The sequence below is a fragment of the Saccopteryx leptura genome, chromosome 6 (genome assembly GCF_036850995.1).
Source record: "Saccopteryx leptura isolate mSacLep1 chromosome 6, mSacLep1_pri_phased_curated, whole genome shotgun sequence".
Taxonomy (NCBI): Eukaryota; Metazoa; Chordata; class Mammalia; order Chiroptera; family Emballonuridae; genus Saccopteryx; species Saccopteryx leptura.
Window position 1 is genome coordinate 34,773,275 of NC_089508.1, and position 18,825 is coordinate 34,792,099.

Below are 18,825 nucleotides of genomic sequence, written 5' to 3' on the forward strand. Positions count from 1 at the left end.
GCAGGTCTTGAAAGGCAGGAGAGGTTGGGATTGGGCAGTTTATGACAATAGTTTTGGAGTGGCAGGAACCGAGGCAAGGGTCCTAAAGTGAGTTATTTCAGGGGTTTCACAGTCTTCTCTTCAAGGAGTAGCTATTTTAGTCAGAAGTGGCCAATCTATTTTTGTCAGGTGCTAGTATTGTTTCCAGGGACAGGAAAATACATTGGTTTCAGTTAATACTTACCTCATAAGGTTGTTATGAAGATTAAATAAAATAATGGAGAAAGGTATATAAAATGCCCACCAGGTATTCAGCAGATGGTCAATATTAACAATTATTATCTACTTTTTTACACGCCCTATGTTACTTGTGGCTAAAGGAAACCTCACCTTTATCTGTCAGTATCTTTGGAGTGTCTTCTCTTCACTTGTTGATCTAGAGAAATACAACACTTCAGAACTGCTTCCTGTCCTTTTCTCTAGCCTGTTTTGACTTCTGAACTGCATGTCTTAGTTTGGTGCTTTCCCGAATGACACTCGTTGTATTCTATTTTCTACCTACGGTAGTCATGTGCATGTAGGTATCATTTCTCCTGTTAGATTCTAAGATCATGATGTTGCCCCCAGGTAGTCTCCCAGAGTGCTCAGCCCAGAGCCTCATCCACAGAGTGGTTCTCTAAATGCTTGCTGATTTAGTAAATGTAATTCATTACTGATCAAACATGAAGTTGAAGAACTTAGATAAGGACTGAAGTTTAAGGTAAAGCCTAGGTCGTTTTGTGTACATTGCATACAATAGATGGGTGCTTTGGGTTATCTATACCTGTGACTGGTTGTGCCAGGTATGACAATATGAAAGAAGGATGTATGTGGAAATAGCCAATAGGCAGAGAATGTCATGCAGAAAGTGGTGAGAGAATCCAAAGAACTAGTATTTAAGGTCAGAGATATGGGCAAAAAAAGCCATTTCAAACATGAATCATTGACTATAACTCATGGCTAAAGATCTAACAGGAAATACCAACTAGCAAATTCATAAAACGATCCTGTTTCCCTTAGGTCATGGTCATAGCTTGTTAGGTTACCACATTTATCAACATTTTTCTTCTTGAGAACCATCTGACAGGCTACAATATTTCTGAAGGTAATAGAGACTTAATTTTTAAAGTTAGAAACTGATTAAGTTAATTTAATATTTACTAAAGCTTCCATACATAATTTATTAAATATTTTAATTTTAAAAATGTCACATTGTTTTATAGTAATAGCTACCATTTTATAAATATGGTGCTTTATTATACGTTAACTCATGTAATCCTCACAAGAACCCTGTAAGTTCAGTATTTTTAGCCTCTGGGTGAAAACTGAGGTTCAGGAGGTTAAGTAACTTGCCCAACATCTCATAGCTACCAAATGGTAGAGCCAAAATTCAAATTTAGTTGACTTCACTCCAAAGTCATATTTTTAACCACAAAAAATAATTGAATAAGGCTCTTATCTAGATGCAGGATATTTTTACTACATGAAACTAATTGTGAGGAATCAGGAGAGACATTATAGAAGTGATGGTATATGAATATTATATAAAAAGTTATATAAAGTTTCTAAGATCCTTATATTGATTTAATTATACATTTATGTATTTATATATATAAACTTAACTAGTTATAAATGTGCATAAAAGCACATATGTCTGTTACATTTGTCCTTACTACATCAGATTTGTGCACATGGATGTTATGATTAGAAGAGATATATATTTATTAATAAATGAAGGGGGAACAGACTGAATAGTCAAGGTCTACCAAAACTCAAAGTATATCACTTTAATTACTTATATATACTAACAAGTATAAAGTGAACATTGGGCTCTTAGACCCTTGAGTAGGCTCTGAAGTTTATAAGTAAGTTTTTAAATAGTTGTTTTATTTTTCCTACCAAAAAGTCAAGCATAGCCAATATGAATGTTCATATAGAAGCCTATGTAAGTGGTCAAGGGTACAAAAACTAACCATTGACTGCATTTCAAGTTAAAACAGGTTACTGTTTATCTTTCCCAATGGTTCTCCTATCTCTGGAATTATAAAATAAAGTGCCTTTCATCAATCTCTGTGGCTGCCTCTTTTCAACAAACTGACTGGAACTCTTATCAAATAAACATCATTTATACGGGAGTAGCTCGATGTTCCTGTCTCTCTCTCTCTCTCTCCCTGACTCTCCCCCCTTTTGCCAAAAAAAAAAAAAAAAATTAACATCATTTTGACTGATGATATTTCTGATGTTTTCTCCAATTTTCTCTTTTAGAAAAAATGGGGAGGAAGCACTTGAGTCTGGCAGGTGCTGCCGCCACCCAGGATGCATTGCTCACAGCCCGGTCCTGCTGTCTGGTCTTCCGAAACCAGTGAGCAGCTCCAGTAAGTCCCTCTCCAACAGTGTGTTTTCACAGCCAGTTCCTGAAAGTCCAGGCAGCACACAAGCTGTTGAGGAGTCATTCTCATGCTATTGCTTCTGCTTTCCCTGCTGGTTCATCTCACTGACTTCTTTTATTTTTTTATTTTTAAAGAGACAGACAGGAAGGGAGAGAGATAAGAAGCATCAACTTCTTGTTGTAGCACTTTTAGTTGTTCATAATGGCTTTCTCATATGTGCCTTGACTGGGGGCGCTCCAGCTGACCCAGCAGCCTTTGGGCTCAAGCCAGCAGCCTTTGGGCTCAAGCCAGCGACCATGGGGTCATGTCTATGTTCCCATGCTCAAGCCTGACTTTTAGAACAGGAGGAGTGCTTTGAGATCACTTGGTTTCCTATTTCATTTTACTGATTTGGAAACCTAAGGCCCGGGTGGGCCCAGTGGGTTGCAAAATGTGGTCCTGGGACCAGCAACATCAGCCTTCTTTGGGAACTTTATGCAAATGCAGAGTCTCAGACCCACCTCACACCTGTGGAATCTGAAACTCTGAGGGTGGGGCCCAGCAATCTGCATTTTAACTAGCCCTTTGAAGAATTGATTCCTGCTACAGTTTAAGAAGCACTGGCTAACAGTCATAGGGATATAAAGTACAGCACAGCAAATATAGTCTATAATGTTGTAATAACTATGCATGGTGACTGGTGGGTACTACACATACCCAGGTGATTACTTTGTAAGTCACATAATCACTATGTTGTACACCTGAATCTAACATAATATTGTATGTCAACTGTAATTAAAAAAAAAAGTACACTTGTTTTGAGCCATTTTGGCCAAGGTTTTCGTAGCTGTCAGCAGGACAAACCCGAATTTTGACACCCAATTTAGAGGTTTTTCTGCTCTGGTGCTCTGCTTCTGCCCCTTCCTGAGTTTATGCTCACGGCACTTTTTTTTTTTTTTTTTTTTTTTTGGTATCCTTTGTAAGTTGGTATTTACTCACCTGGTTTTAATGAGGTCCAATCTAGCTGCCTCCCCCAACCCCCCACCTCTGGCTTGCTGAAAGAGCTAGTTCAGGAGCTATTACCTAATTATATTAATTTCATGTCTGAGGATTTTAACCACAGTTTCTTCAAACTGAAATTTTAATTTGACCAGGAATTCTTGCCCTGAGCGGAGATGCTCGTTCTCCAGGTTCATGGATTTTTCCTCGCTTTGCAAGCAGAGTGCAGCGGCTGAGCAGATGCGTTTTCTTTCCCTCTTCTGAGTAGATGAGAAAGGCTCCTGCCCTTTCATGAGCAATTTTCTTTCTTTAGTGACAGTTTTTATCCAATTCTGAGAAAACCACACATCAAGATGATGCCTTTCAACTTCATTCTCAGAACGCCAATTTCAGACTCTCACCAACCCTGACCCCATGTAGAAAGAACAAGGCCATATACACACTACGGAATCTCTCCCTCGGCCTCAGCAGACCCCGGGCAGGACGGACGCCCTGTGTCTGACCCTTTTTCCTTGGTCCTTCAGGACATCCCCCATGTGGCTGAGCTTCCATCCTTGGGCTAAAAGCCTGTGTGGTCACAAGGCCCCAGCAGGTAGCTGTGTGTGTCTTATGGCTTTCTTCTTCCTTGAAAAAAATTTACACGACAGCTGAAAAGCACATCTGAACTCAGCTAGTCTTCTGCCAGTGCGAAGTTTATTCTGGGCCAGGAAACTCTGAGAGCCTTGGAGTAGAGTATTTTCTTTTCTTATTCTTCTCTTCCTCCTCCTCTCCAGGGAGCTCTCTCATTGCGGACCTTCCCCACATACCCACTCTGGGGTTCTAGGGTAAACTCTGGAATGGGGAGCATCCTGGGGAGGCTTTGAACCCAGAGGGCCTGGATTTGATCCGACCAGAACCCAGAGAGCCACAGGGAGAGAGAGGTGAAGATTTCAGGAAATTTCTCTTGGGTATTTGGATCCATGACATTTGTCTACTTGAGGTTAAGTTTTCAATATTGAAAACTGTAAATACTTACTCGATGCCTCTGGGCTTGGTTTTAAATGAGTCCATTTTTGCATAGTGTTCTGTTTACATAAGAAGCTGTTGTGGAGTCCCTCTTGATATATAAAGAACAAACTATTGTTAGGGAGTACATACAGTGGCTTCCCGTAGTGGACATTTTATAGACATTGCCACAAATTCTTCAAGCCAACTGGCAAGGTGAATACAATTAGTTTCATTGTTCCGGTGAGAGAGCAGGGACTGAGATTAAGCAATGCTCAAAGTAAAACCCTTACTAAGGGAGAAAATTTAATGACAGTTTCCTTTTTTTCTGAGAGTTGAGAACAGTAGTTAAATACATTGACTCTGAACGCAAACTGCTAAGTTCAAATCCTAGCTCTGCAACTTTGTATTATAAGACCTGGCTATATTCTATCTTCCTGTACCTCAGTTTCCACATCTGTAAGGTAGGCATACTACCATCATCTATTTCATAAGATTGAAAAAAATTCAAAACTTAGTGTGCATTCAGTACTTTAAAAATGTCTGGCATAAAGTAATCACTATATGCATGTTGGTTATTAAGAAAATACAAGGTTGAAAAATGTGCTGTTTCACGTTATTTGCCAAATGATCTAATCCTTTAAAGTAGATTTTCCACGTGTCTACTACTCATTTTTCTGGCTCTTTTCAGGGGTTGGTAATAAAACAATTCAGCGCTTAGTAAGACAGTCTCGGAAAGGATATGTAATTATTACTTAGAACAAATAAACCATTCATCACTCCCTTGGCCCCTTCTCCTCCTCTCTCACCCCTTTGAGAGGGCTCTCAGGCACTCTGCACCTTTGAAAGTCACGTGGCTGCAAATCACAGAGCAGCCAGTGCTGAAGCCCATTTACAGTACAAAGTGATTGCCAGGAAGGAAGCAATGAGCTTAATTAGTAAGAGACATGCGAGGGAAAGCTTTGCAAAAGAGCTAACTGTGCTATGTTAGAGAAAAGAAATATGATGAAAGCCACCATTACCAGATCCAGGATGACGCATATATTTCCTTAGCCTCTGCCTGTCAGTTCGCATCCGATTATGCATCCCAGAGGCAGTTCAAAGCGGAGGTTTCTGACTAGGAAACCTCAACGCATCAAAACAGTGTGAGAGTCTGGGAGCTTATGCTAGCAGATCTTTAACAACACTGGCCAATTAACAGTTTCAACCAAGTTTGGAAAAATATAAGTGAAGAAAACAGGGATCCATTTCCCAGAGCTATATGTGAGAAATGTACGTAGAAGTATTCAATCCCAAACACAACTGGAGATTTCTAAATCTAAGCCTGGAGATAGAGCACTACAGGGGCACAACCTTAACTGAGAGATGAATTTGGATGGTGAGATAGAAGCAGCTAAACAGGCAGCAACAGTTCTGTAAGGTTGGGACCTGACCAGGTGACTGGGTAAAAGGGAAGGACAGTGTATGGCCAGTAGTTGCCGCCATCACGGACATTCACATGCAGGTTCCCATTAGATTCGGACAGACGGTAAAGAAACAGTGGAGCCAAAAAATGGTGGGCCATTCCTTTATTCAAGTCTTATACCGGCTGACAAGCAAACACACAGGGCTCCCAAAGCCACTGACACATTCTCTGGTTCCATAACCAGGAGAATCTTCTCTGGTTTCTCCCAGAATCAAAGGCCCCACCAGTCTCAGTGGAGCTCGCAAAAGCCCCTCACCTCTGGTTCCCCATTCGCACACCTCCTCTTTCTCTGCACAAACTGGCTTCTTCCTCAGCACCCTGCATTCTCTCCTCTCTCATTCTGCAAACATGGCTTCTGTCTCTCTCCTTCTCTTTTTTCAAAACTTTCTGGTGTGAAACCTCTCCTCCAGCAAACATTAGCAAGACAATGGCCCTTCCCAAGCAGGAAGGTAATTTGCAATTTCACAGATCACATACCTAGCGCTGCCCAGCGCCACTTTTTAACACTAAAAGTGAGCAAACTCAAAAAACACAAATTTTACAAATTCATTTGCCCGACAGCATGAGGAATAGAATCTGAATTCTCAGTTCTAACGTTAACATTGCCATTTGACAATGTTGTGATATTGAGTGACTCTCTGCAGCTGTGGGCTGTAGGTTTTTAAAGATTTTACATATTTTTCTTATTAATCTTTATATATACATTAACTTCTATCCAAGGGCTTTAAGGACAAGACAGAGAATCTTCTCCAACAAATTGTTAAAGGCTCCAGAGAGACTTAATTGAAATTTTTGCTTCCATTTAATTAACATTTCCTACCTAGCAGTGGATAGACATCTTAGAATTTGTAGTCATCCCAGAAACAATTTCCAAACTCCAATTACATGGTTATTAACCATTTCCTGGCTTTATTTATGATCATTAGAAAGATGTGCATCTTGTTTCTAGGATTAATGATCTATCTGGAAGTTTTGGAAAGATTCTTTAACCAAACTCAATGTGTAGACTCCATTAGGAACTTTCTGTGTGTTACGATTCTTGAGAGTAAAGAAAATTTGTTAAGATTCTTGAGGGTGCATGATATTTGAAATAATTGTATACTGAGCAAACTTGGTTATTCATTCATTCACCAATATGTAATGAGCCCTGAGTACGTTGCAGGCACTACACTAGGTGCTCTGGAAATGACCGTAACCAAGGGAAACCCTGCCATAACACAGTAAAAAAATCTACATGTGTGCCATCTGGTTCCATATGCATTTGCAATAGGATAGAATGTGTTTCATGATAGAGAAGTGTAGAAAGCATGGCAGAGGCTGTTAAGTGTCCCTTATCTCATTTATCTGTGTTTCTACATTTCTCAGTCCCTTGTATTTGGTAGGGTTATGTCATTAGTTTTGATCATAAGCACGTGAGTAGAAGTGATGTGTTACATTCATCCAAGGCTTACTTTTTCCATGCTCACTCTTATTCTGCCTGGATTACTTTGGATGCCACACATTCTAGAGAATATAGCTACAAGATGGAGGGGGGTGGCCCCATCTGCTTTAGACTGTGGTGTGAATAAGAAATAAACTTTTAATGTCAATGTCAAAAAAAGACAAAGAAAGACTATGGCAATATTCCAGGTTAAAGGAGGCAACTAAACGCTGTCCCTGCCCTTAGAATGGATTTTGTACTAGAAGGGGGAAATGCTACAAAGGACATAGTTAGATCAACTGACAAAATTGGGATACAAAGGTTAGATTTAATTTTAAAAAAGGTTTGTATTGATGTCAATCTGTGAAGATGACAATTGTACTATGGTTATACAAGAGACCTCTCTATTCTTAGGAAATACTGAATCATTAAGAAGTAAAGGGCCATAATTTATGTAACTTACCCTCAACTACTGATGCAAATGGAAGTAAAATGTTAACAGTAAGTAAATCTGAGTAAAGGGTATAAAGATGTTCCTTGTATTGTTTCTGCAACTTTTTAGAAGTTTTAACTTACTTCAAAATTAAATGTTGAGAAATAACATGTGATAAAGTCACTAAGGTGTTGGTGTTTATTGTTGCCACAGCATAGTCCGTACTTTCTTGATGGAACTGGGGATTTGTTACAGTTTAACAAGTCAATTTAGTGGGTGAAGGAAGAGTTCCCAGGGGAAGATGGTTTGAAAAATAAGTAGAAAGTAACCAAGTGAGGAGAGAGGAGTATTCCAAGCAGAGGAACTATGCATATGAACGCCAGTAATATAGAGAGCACAGTACAGGAATGGAACAGAAAGAGTTCAACACACCTGGAGCATAGAGTTTGAGTGGGTGGGGGAAGAGGGGAGAAAGGAAGCAGGAGATGTAAACAGGGCCAGGTCCTGAAAGGCCTTATAGACGTATTAAGGCATTTGGACTTTATACTAAGGGCAACAGAAAACCATGAAGGGTTTTAAGCATTTTAAAATGGTTTGGTATAGAGAAGGTTATCTCAGAAAAGGTCAATGGGTAATAGCTGTAGGTATGGGGAGGTGGGGGAGATTTGAGGTTTGAGAGCTGGTAGGCGATGAAGCCTGTTGTTCTGGATGATTGATTAGTGAGAAATGGGAATAATCACCTAATGTTGCTACCATTCCCTAGACTAAAAAATCTGGCGAAAGGGTCAGGTTTGTCAAGGGTAAATAATCTCAATTTAGCCATTTCAATTGGGAGCTCCAATAGAGAAATGGCCTGAAGGCAGAGAGCTCATAAAAGAGGTAAAGGCTGCAGGTAGAGATGTGGGGGCTCTCAGTACGGTTGTAAGAGTGGTAAATTCAACAGGGAGAGGGTAGAAAGGAGAAGAGGGCCCAAGGCAGAACCTGAAGAGACAGTAGGAATATGAATGGGTATAAAATTTGATAATAAGCCTGGGTTTCCACAGTACCAGTAGAGAGAGGCCACTCTTGTGACTCAGTTTCTCCCTTTGAAAATCGGTCTTATTGGGATAATTAAGCTCTGTTCATTGATACTTAGGCAAGAGTTTAGATTCAACTAAGAAACTTCAAAACAGCATTTTCTTTTTATTTACAGGGATTTCTGCATGTTTAGTAATTAAAGTATTTTCTGTGGTAAGTGAATGATTTGTTGACATCCATTTTATAGATGAGGTCATAAGGTTCATAAATGCTTTATTTCTTGCTTCTCAGGGATTTGGCTGACAAGCTAGAAATGGGATGCCAAGATTTTGGCTTTTAGACTCAGTGTAATTCCAAATTAATTATTTATCAAGACACGTTACATATGCCTTTTTAATATTCTTTTCTGGGTTTTAATCCTCCGGTTCAATTAGCCACTGCTCTCCTTTTCACTGATGTGCTTTTTGGATGGCTACATGGATAGACAAATTTTCAATTAACTGATCACCACCTTTCAGCTCCTAACTACTACTGATGTTACATGACTGAGTTCAGGTGTGCTCCTAGAAGCATTATCCACTCTTCCTCCCTAGACTGGGCTAAGTGCCCAGTCAAATGTCCAGCACTCTGCTGACAATGTTATTATGGTTTTCTCCTACTAGCCCATGAACAACTTGAAGGCCAGGACTGGGTCTGATTTATCTTTCAATCTTCAGCACTATGAGCAGAGCTCATAGAAGATGCTCTCCCTTAGGATATTCTCAACTTACTAGAAATGCTTGAAATAGGTACTCCTAAGTGAAGGGACTAGGGCTTAGGTCCGTGATGCCGAACCTTTTTATAAAAGCCCACTTTTGCAGTGCTGATCAACCTGGTCCCTCCGGCCAACTAGTGGGCATTCCAGCTTTCATGGTAGGCCCATCCCTGCGCCGTTTGGTTACTCTGCTACCGCCCACCATGAAAGCTGGAATGCCCACTAGTGGGCGGGAGGGACCAGGTTGACCAGCACTGCAAAAGTGGGCGGTTTTTATAAAAAGGTTCGCCATCTTGGGCTTAGGTGGTTAGAACAACTATCTCCAAGGTGAGGCTCACACATCTCAAAAGTTTGACAAGATAATCTGTGGAAAATAAAGGAAATATTAGAATTTCTATTTAAGAATATATTATTTGTCCCTTCACTTAATCTATTTTTGAATATGTTTTATAATACATTATAATATAATAATATAATACAGGAATATAATATATTATATATGTGTATGTGTATGTTTAATTATATTTGCACTTATATATGTTGGGGTTTCATGTTCAAAATTTTAATTTTGAATGTAGGTGTAGGTTGTCAGTGTGATACCTTTGTGAATCTCTCACTGACTCTTTAAAGGCTGCGGAACAATTCAGCAATTCCACTTCTGGGTACATAGCCAAAGGAAGTGAAATCATTATCTTGAAGACATATATGCACCTCCCCCATGCTCAATGCAGCGTTTTTTTACAATAACCAAGACACAGAAACAACTAAGTGTCCATTGATTGATGAATGAATGAAGAAAACGTCACACACACACACACGCACTGGAATAATAGTCATAAAAAAGAATGAAATCCTGCCATTTGAGACAACATAGATGAAACTTGAGGGCATTATGGTAAGTGAAACAATAAGACAAGAAGACAAATACTGTATAATTGCACTACATGTAGAATCTAAAAAAAGTCAAACTCATGGAAACAGAGGGTAGATTAATGGTTATCAAGGATGGGGAAGTGGGGAAACTAAGGGAAAGTTGTCAAGGGTATAAGCTGCCTTATAAGATGAACAAGTTCTGGTTACAGCATGGTAACCTTAGTTTACAATACTGTCCTGTATATTATTAGAAAGACACTAAAACTAGATCTGAAAAGTTCTCAACAAACACACACACACACACTAAAAGTTAACTATGTGAGGTGATGAATGTGTTTACCAACCTTATTGTAATTATTTCACAATATATACATATGTCAAATCATCATGTTGTATACCTTAAACTTACACAATGTTCTATGTCAATTATATCTCAATAAAGCTGGGGGGAAAGAAGCCTGCAGTCTTACCCACTTATGCCTAGTGAACCTCCTTTCATGCAATTGTCAGCTTTCAGAGTTGGCCACAGAATCCAATCCCCTCTTCTCATCCATTTCTCCTTCCTACACCCACACCACCCTGCCCAGTGTTTGGCTTTTGGCACAGAATAATTTGGCCTTACTATCAATTTATTGGTTTTATCTCATAGGACACAGGTGGCTAGTCATCATTTATCAAAGTAGTAGACACAGCAGACACCTAATTAATGGTGATGATGGTAATAATATAGTGATGATTGAACTAGACACCTTCTGTTTGTGTTGTATCCTGTAGCAGGGGTCTCCAAACTTTTTACACAGGGGGCCAGTTCACTGTCCCTCAGACCATTGGAGGGCTGCCAAATACAGTGGTCCTCTCACTGACCACCAATGAAAGAGGTGCCCCTTCCAGAAGTGCAGTGGGGGCTGGATAAATGGCCTCAGGGGGCCGCATTGCGGCCTGCGGGTTCGTAGTTTGGGGACGCCTGCAGTAGAGACTGCTGTCTTCCTTTGTTTGGATCAATGTCTTTGTACCGGTCCTTGAAAGATGATTTGTGTGCTGTGGAGATGAATTTGCAGGTAAGCTGACAGACCTAATGGGCTGATACTGGTGGGATGGCTGAAAATTAAGCTTTTATGAGAAGGTAGGAGAAAGAGAAAGGAGTAGAAAGAGGTAGGAAATGAGAAATTTGGAAGGTGTGGCCACTACTTTTCACTTTACAGGTCATCTTAAAACATCTTCCTCCTCCTTTCCTCACCCTCCCAAGTATTGTCCTCACATTACAGATGAGATAACTGGAGCCCTGAGATGTTCAGTAACTTTCCCAAGATCACATACTTCGGAAGTGACGGAGCTAGGATGCAAACCCAGGTCTGAGCGACTGAAACCCATCTTCTGAACCCATAATCGCACCCTGCAAGACTCAGCATTTCCAAAAAGTTGGCTTGGTCACATAGTCTGGAAGCCTTAGAGAGGTACCTGCAGGCCTTTCGTCCTACCTGAAATCAGAAAAACTAGAATATGATGCTCCGTGTGACCACCTTGCGACCACTAAGGAGTTAAAAGATCTGCCTAGTGTTAGCATGTGCCTGGGGCGGGCAGGGCCTTCAGTGATTACTTCACAGCTGTTCCCGGGGCGGCTGCTGCCTGGCACTGCGTTCTTGTCTCCTTTCAGAATGTTCTTTCTTGCTCAGAAATATGGAGTGTGACACTATTTGGATTGTGCAAGTTCTAGCATCTGGTATTTTGTGTGCATTTTCTCTGAAATATACATGCATATATGTCTGTCTTCTTGTTCTCCCTGCAGCAAGATCTCTGGGTCTGCCTGTGCCCGCCCCTCCCACCTTTTACATTTTTAAGCATTTCCTTGGCACATTCTCTTCCTTTCACACCATGTTAATCTCAGAGAAGTTCAGGTTCAAGAGTCTCCGCTCTGGTTCCAGCAGGATATCGGGGACTTTTACATTTGTCAGCCAGTCCCCTTAAGCAAATGCTACCCTTTCAATAATTAAAGGAAAACACCCCAAAGCTACTAACAACCTGCCCTTCCTTTTTTTATTTTCACACTAGTTCCAACATTTGGGGTTAACAGTACTGCTGGATAAATTAGAAAACAAAATCTCTGTGGGTGATCAGGCAAAACTTATTAATCATATAACCCTAGCAGACAGCATAGCCCTAATACAAATATTTGCGCTTCTGTCATTGGCAGACATCTGATCACTGCCAAATAGTGACAGATTTTAAAGACAATCACATTAAGTATTAATCAGGCTTGAAAGATGCAGCCATTCAGAGGCATACTAACCAGTAGGCATTTCCAGCCTGCTTTCTGCACTACCAGCACTTTGTACCAGGACATTATTGAAAATGTTCTTTTGCTTCATAAAATATTACTTTCAGCACGCCTAAAAGTCAAAAAGGCCTTTGGCAGCTGGGCGACCTTAAGTGACACAGCTCCTACCAGATTATACTCTGGGCTTCCCTGACCATGTTCACCCCCCTTATTCTAGCTTCTCTCTTGCTGCTGGGAGTGAGCAAGTGCTAGACATGTGGTTTGGCAAGTAGTGAGAACTTAGAAAAGTGAACCAGTCCATCAAGAAGGGCCCCTGGGGTCAGGGGCACGCAGGCTGGGCCTGGAAGAAAGGGAGAGAACACTGCCCGCGAGGGACCCAAGCATGGGTGGAGCGTGGGGTTGGCCGTATCTGCCTGGCTGGGGTGGAGAATAGCAGGAAATAACATTTGCTAAACCAGGTGAGTTGGCAAAGACAACAAATTAAGAAAGAAATTCATATGTTTTAATAAAAGCTTCTGTTGGCCCGAGGAGGTGCTCTGAAGAGAGAATGTATCTGGCAGGGCAAGAGTTGCCAGTCGGTCCGCTCTGGGAAGTCCATCCCAGAGTGAAGGGAGTGGGTGGGGGCGTAGACTCCTTACACAGGCAAGTCAGGATGGTAGTCCAGTATCACTCTGAGGATGCAGCCAGGAGGAATCAGAGCTCCAGTCCCAACACAAAGGCTCCTTGAGTTGCTCAGTCCTGACCCACAGCAGAGGAGCCCCCAGAGGCTCTGGAGCTGTTCAGAGTCCTGCTTATTAAATGTTGAAGAAAGAACAGAGTTACCAGAAAGAGAAGTGAGCTGGCATCTTGGTCAAGGCCTCATGGTCCTTGTCTGCCCAGTGGTCAGCTTTTTAGCTTTGTGGTTTCAGAAACACGAGTTTGTTTGTTACAAGAAGACAGGGCTGAGGGAATTGACTCACACTCACTAAACTCATGTCAGCTTGATGTATGAGTAGAAGACCCCAGCTACTTATTTATAATGAGAATATATAATTACTGGGATGAGGTAGGGGTGAGTGAATGTGTAGTTATGTCTGTATAAACATTGAATTAGCTGGTTGTACCCTCCTCTCTTTACAGGCAAATCCACAAGTTATACTTAATTTGAAAAGTTGTTTGTTAACTATAAGTCCATAAAAAGGACACAGTATCCTTGGGACATTGCTGAAAGTGTACCAGCAAATTCTCATTTTTTGGCTTCTATCTGGCTGGACTCCTTGATGATCACTTGACATTTCTTCACAAACAGAAAAAAGAATCTATTTCTACACAACTCTCTGTATACTTAATTAGGTTCCAAGTAACTTCTTGGTGATTAAAACTTCTCCAGTTAAGGTTCTCTGAGTGGGAGGGCCAGGGCTTTGGGGTCTGCAGGTGAGATACTAGGTAGAGAAAAATCAGAATATAATTATCTCTCAGTAACTCTTTGCCAAGCAACCACTCATTAAAGTTCCTAATACCCTCCTCTACCTTCATTAAGGGGGAAGAATCATAGAATCATAGAATTTTAGGAGCTGGAAGAGGCCTTTGAACTAATTTAATTCCGCTTCTTGGATTGGTATAATAATCTTTGGCCACTTAAAGTGAATTTTTACCCATAAATCTTCATCTTTTCCTTATTATTTAATTTGAGGTATAGATGTTCTTCTGTCAAGACCAACTGCTCTCCCTGCTATACACTTGATCCCATTTCCTTTATTGTGACCATATAATTCATTATCCAAACTAGGACATGATTGAGAGTAAAAGGGAGCATTATCAATAATGAAGCCAGGACAACAAGCAAAACCAGGACTGTCCAGCAAATACTTGGACATCACCATTTCTACTGCCCCCTCCACACCTTTAAACCTTGATTCTTCAAAGAGCTTTTTTCCGTTGCTTTTTTTTTTTTTTTTTTTTCTGAAGCTGGAAACGGGGAGAGACAGTCAGACAGACTCCCGCGTGCGCCCGACCGGGATCCACCCGGCACGCCCACCAGGGGCAAAGCTCTGCCCACCAGGGGGTGATGCTCTGCCCCTCTGGGGCGTCGCTCTGCCATGACCAGAGCCATTCGAGCGCCTGGGGCAGAGGCCAAGGAGCCATCCCCAGTGCCCGGGCCATCTTTGCTCCAATGGAGCCCCGGCTGCGGGAGGGGAAGAGAGAGACAGAGAGGAAGGGGGGCAGGTGGAGAAGCAAATGGGCGCCTCTCCTATGTGCCCTGGCCGGGAATCGAACCCGGGTCTCCCGCACGCCAGGCCGACGCTCCACCGCTGAGCCAACCGGCCAGGGCCCCGTTGCTTTTTCAATCTCTCTTTTTCATCTGCTTAGAAACCAAATTCCTGTCCACATTTATTACGAGCCATCTTTGTGATGATCTTTAGGGGTTTGAGGTATGATTTACTCCTTCGGTAAGACTCGGCTCCTGCCTTGGGGAAGAGTGGGTGGGGAGGGAATGAAGGCAGAAGCTCTTCCCTCAATGGCTCCCTCAAATACAGATTATTTCTCTGGTAAAAAATGCTGAGTAAGAAGTTCAAGGTAAGAAAGCTGAGATGCAGAGAAAAATGGTTCCACCATAGCAATCTTGGCTGCTTCTCCCTCTTCACCACCAGCTCACTATTGCCTCTTTGGCTTCTACCCCTGTTCCAAGTCCCTCCAACTTTCTTCATCCTCCGTCTCTCCTCCTCAGATCTTGTCCTTCACAGCCACTGCTCCTTTTGAAATGCTCGTCTTACCTCCAGTGTCAGGACACTGTCCCTGGAGGACCTGGGCAGTGCACTGTTTGCTGTGTGTGACTGCAGGGGCCACTGTGTCCCAGCAGGGAGTGGGGCACCCAGCCTACAGTGACAGTTCAATATGTATCTGCTAATTGGAATGAAAATGTGGGTCTGTAGGTGGAACTTCGGGGTTTTGTTTCAGCTCTCTCTCTCTTGTTCTTCCCCAGGGTGACTGAATATTGTGGACATTGTCCTCTCTTTACCTGGAGGAAGAAAGAGCAAATGTGTTTGGAGAGTCATTTATTCACATAGTAGGAGTCAGATTGTCATCAGTTTACTAAATCCCAAAATGTAGTGCCTCGTGGGAGATAAAGTGCCAGGATCCAGGGCTCTCGGGGCACCTGGTTTCAGAGAGTGATGAAATCACAAGTTACTTTTAAGCTTCTCTCGGTTTCCAACTTTTGGCCCGTCCTGTCTCTTAAAGGTTAAATACCCCCTTGTCTCCCCCCACCCCAACATACACACAAAGCCACTGACAATACAATGAGACACCCACTAGAGGCAGCCTGATGACTTCTTAGTAGGTATTGGTAGAAGCCGGTTTAGCTCAGGGTGTGGTTAGAGACAGGTTCATGGAGGATTTGGGAATTTGTTTCAGGAGTTAGCTCTGGGAATTTGTCTAATAACAAGGCTGGAACTGTTTCCTGACCCCTTTCCATGTTCTGCCAAAAATCTCCAAAGCTTCAGAAAGACTTGAGTTCATTTTCCTGAATTGCTTCTTGCTCATTATTTTAATGTCACCCTCATCTCAATTTCTCCCTCGACTAGCAATGAGGCAGAAATTATTGATTATATTTTCCAAGAAGCTGCTTCAAGACTTTCTCCAGGGCATTGAGCTTTTGGGCAGGGCCAACAGTTCTGAAAATCCTTCAGGCTTCTAGATATTTAGTTGCATAGACTCTTCTACCATCTGACCTGAAATAAATGCATGTTCAGCCCACTGGCAGATTCAGACCCAGCCCCCACGGTGTGCCTGGCCCGGTGCACCCCTAACTCCTTTTAGTGTACCAATTCACTTCTCTCCCAGCTTTAGCATGCTTGGGATTCTGTCAGCCTGCCTCTGCTTCCTTCCTCTGAGGACTGTGTCCAACCACTGGGCCCTCTGTTTCCACACGCAGTTGTCAGGGCCTGTGGACAACCCTTAGCCAATGACAGGTATGGAGTAGGAAAGACCAGCTCCCTTGCCTTGGGTTGGGACAAACTCAGGCATCGTTTCTACTCTGGAGTCCCCTGTGCATTCGGATGGAAGGAACTCACCATGGGGCTTTGCCTGAAACTGTAGCTTGGCTTTGTTTCTTTCTTGTCCAGTCCTGCTTTCCCCACTACCTTCCCTACCTCTCCTGGGAGCACTTTCTATGGATCCACTTGCCTGTGAATCCTCATCCATCTTAGACCCTGCTTCTAGAAAACCTGACCCGAAACAATGTCAACTCATTGAATTCTCACAGCCATTCTGTAAGAATTAAATTTTCTAAAATTTATTTTTGTAATTCTCATTCATAAACAAATAAACTGAGATTCCTAGAATTTAAAGGATTTCCTCAAGGCCACACAACTAATAAATAAGGCGCAGAGCTGAGGTTTAAGTCCAGAACTTCTGACTCCAAGTCTTAGATCTAGTTAATGTATTCAGAAGCACCTTGGTGTGGAGGAAGGTAAGTTTCCTCAACAACAGAAACAAACTCTTTTCTGCCTGAAATGCCGAGGCATACAGCTAAATGAAATTGTTGACTTTTGTATTTTCTATCCAGATAAGTTTCTTTTTACAAGTTTTGTGTGGCCGGGAGCTCTGTTTGTGTAGCTTGCTCTCACTGGCTGTCAACAACATGCAAAAGACTATCTGCACACACAGCTCACGGCTCCCTTCCATATGCCCCAAGACCTTGGCAAGCCTCCTCGATGCCAGTCAGCAGCCCCAAGTAATGTAAGAGGCAATGGCCGCTGTGGCTTCCCACGGCAGAGCCCTTCATTAAAATCTGTGCTTGACAGAGCAGCTGGTCCCGGATCACAGATTCCAGCTCGCGGTGGGGCGCTCGGTGGAAATGAGTGCCCACAGCTTGTTAATGACACTGTCAGAAGTCATGTGGTTCCCTTCCAGGTATTTCTAGAGAAATTTGGGCCATTTATTACACACATAGACATTTATTCACTCATACCTAAACTTTCATATTCTTTCTTTGTGGGAGTGTTATTAATAAGCAGAATTTTTAAAGTCTTTTCTAGTTGGTTACTAGAAAGAGCTGCTAGTTTTGGTGGTAGGGGGAATTCCAAGAAGCATAAGACCATCTTCTGCCCTTAAGAAAGTCCCTGTGATTTCATTATTATCAGGGGTAATAACGATGGTGACGGTGATTGGAATACTCATCCACGATCTGCTATTGTATAGTTGATAGAGTATTTTCACCTTTGTTAACTCATTCTTCCTGTGGGCTTTTCTCTGGCGTGGAAACTCAGCAAACTTTCTCATACCAATTTATCATCAATAAACAGAGAAGCTTGGTCCACTGTTACTGAGTTAATCAGAAGTTTCTACTGTCACTGGTGAATGACCCAAACCACAAATTATGAAAAAAGAAATGTATGTATATATATACAGTATATAATATCTATATCTATATCTATATCTATCTATCTATATCTATCTATATATAGATATATATATATATATATCTTCAGTCACGTGGAATTGGAATGAGTAAAAGCCTGAACAGCTTTTATGGCACCAGTTCTCTCAAGGTCTACTTAAGTGAACTTCTGGTGGAATCATATTTTTAACTTCAGAAATGTGCACCCACACCTAGAACCTCAAAAATCAGAGAGAGAAGATTTTTCTTAATAATAGATACTTGGTAGTGTAACATAATGAATTAAAAAATTATTGTGGCCTAACTACATTATAATGATAATGACCAAGATTTATTGAGTTTGTATTATGTGCTACAAACTTCACTAACCACTGTGGATCCAAGATGTATAGGGTGAGGTTCATTTCCTCAAGCAGTTTATACTCACGTTGGGAAGAGCCACTTAGGCTAAGTGGTGGATGGTTGGTATGAAGAAAAAGCTTAGTTGGTGGAGAAATTGTTCTGGTCTGGTACAGTCAGAAATGACTTAGAGAGGAGATAGGATGATTTAAAGACCTTAAATGAAGGATAATATTTAGATGAAGCAAGTAGAATGGGAAGAATGCTCCAGGCAGGGCAGCAGAAGGAACCAGTATTTAGAGCTTGGGGTGCATGAGTCATATTTAGAAGGCAATGAGCACACGAGTATGACTGGAGTGAACTGTTGATACAGGAGAGGGCAGATACAGAAGCCTTGAAATCCAGGTAAAGCTTAAATGACAAACCAAGACGTTGGATCACTGGTGACAGCAAACATATACTGTATGATAATTACCGGTAATATGGTAAATACAATAGT